A 1,860-nucleotide genomic window follows, 5' to 3' on the forward strand; every position below is an offset into this window, starting at 1 on the left:
GAAACCGAACACCTATTAGTTATGTTGTGTTAAGATTTATTAATTATCTTGGAATGGTACTAAATAAATTGAGTATCCCAACCATTCAGTCCAAAGGCTAATATTAGTTAAAATATAAATGAACGAACAATGAAAGAAAGTAAAACAACTCAAAGAACTCGAAACTTCAGGTTCCACCGAGATTTGAACTCGGATCGCTGGATTCAGAGTCCAGAGTACTAACCATTACACCTTAGAACCATGTAAATATTTTGTTAATGCCATTGTAGATATCATTAAACAGAGTAGAAATGATACAATAATCCTTACACTCTTTTAAAGTCAAAATAGTTTTAAAGCAAAGAAATTTGTGTTTCATGAACTTCTGTCCACTGAATGTTTTTGATTTTATATATCCGGTAAAGACTTTCCAAAATAAACGTTACAATATTTGTTTTCTTCTTTGAAAACATATTCACAACACTGTGTTGTAATGAGTCTCAGTATCACATATAGGAAATGATAATGACAGTTTATACTTAAATGTAATTAAGATAAAAGTAACGAGGAACACAATAAGTGTTCAAGCAAATCGCGTTATAAAAGACACCTAAGATTGGTTAACATCTTTTTTCTCTCCAAGAAAGGGTTTTCAATAGTAATGAGTATAAGTAAGGAATAGTGTAACTGTGACTTGTAATATCGAACAACAATGAAGTCGTAATTATAAATTTAAATTAACAAAGATTTTAATTATTTAGTATCAAATTCTTAATACTGTATTTGCATATTAAGATTCTTAATATTTTTATTAAATATGATCTTAATTATTTTTTAAATCTCTTCTAATTAACTTGCATAATAAATTTTAAATACATTGGCAAATTACAAAAATTGCTTAATCAAATAACTTATCAGGAAAAACTTTTAAACCAATTGCGTAATAACGTAATTTAATGTCATGAGCTATTTACATTTAGTTTGTCATGTTTATATACATGTCAAAAAATTTTGAAAAATTATTATCTTTCTAAAACTTTTTTGGTAGACTATTCAATGTGGAAAGAAACAATTGTTTTTCATTTTCAGATCCTATTTTCTTCACCCCTCGTTACGGCTACTAAGAAAAGAAAAGTAGATGCTTCAATGAAGAATGGGGAGAAAAGTACTTCTTTGTGGAAACAAACAACCAGAAAGCTAGTTACATGATATGCAACGAAAGTGTTGCATTTTGAAAGAGTACAATCTTCGGCATCACCATGAAACAAAACATCTGTCAACATATTCGAAGTTTTCTGGAAAGTTGCGTTCTGAGAAATTTGAGTTCATGAAACGTACTTTGGAATCTCAAAGGAATATCTTCACGAGAATGTTTGCTGAAAATGAATTTGTCACTCCTACAAGCTACAAAATAGTGAATAAGATGGCATAGCGAGGAAAACTGTTTACTGACGGCAACTTCATCAAAGAGTGTATGGTGGAAGCAGTAAATGACTTGTGTCCTGAGAAAGCCGATTTGTTTGGAAGTATCAGCCTTTCAGCAAGTTCAGTTGTGCGGAGAACAGAAGAACTTGGAGAGAAGATGGTTTTCCAGATACGCGAGAAAGCTTGAAACATCTTGTGGTATTCTCTGGTGCTGGATGAGTCTACTGATCTCTCGAGTACGTCACAACTTCTCGTGTTCATTCGTGGTGTTGATTTGGAGTTTCATATAACAGAAAAGTTGGCATCCGTTTGCAGCATGCACGGAACAACAACTGGAGAAGACATTTTCATGGAAGTGCAGAAGACATTGCTAGGCTATAACCTTCAGTGGAATCAGCTTCAATATGTTACAGTTGATGGACGCAAAAACATGGCTGGAGTGAGGAAGGGTCTGGT

General features: G+C 32.6%; 1 non-coding gene across 1 annotated transcript; it reads right to left on the bottom strand.

Annotated features, from left to right (window-relative positions):
- Nucleotides 1-168: 168 nt before the first annotated feature.
- Nucleotides 169-240, bottom strand: Trnaq-cug. The gene has a single exon. It is a non-coding gene; the product is annotated as a tRNA-Gln (tRNA).
- Nucleotides 241-1,860: the final 1,620 nt, after the last annotated feature.

The sequence above is a fragment of the Limulus polyphemus genome, unplaced genomic scaffold (genome assembly GCF_000517525.1).
Source record: "Limulus polyphemus unplaced genomic scaffold, Limulus_polyphemus-2.1.2 Scaffold78063, whole genome shotgun sequence".
NCBI classification, from domain to species: Eukaryota; Metazoa; Arthropoda; class Merostomata; order Xiphosura; family Limulidae; genus Limulus; species Limulus polyphemus.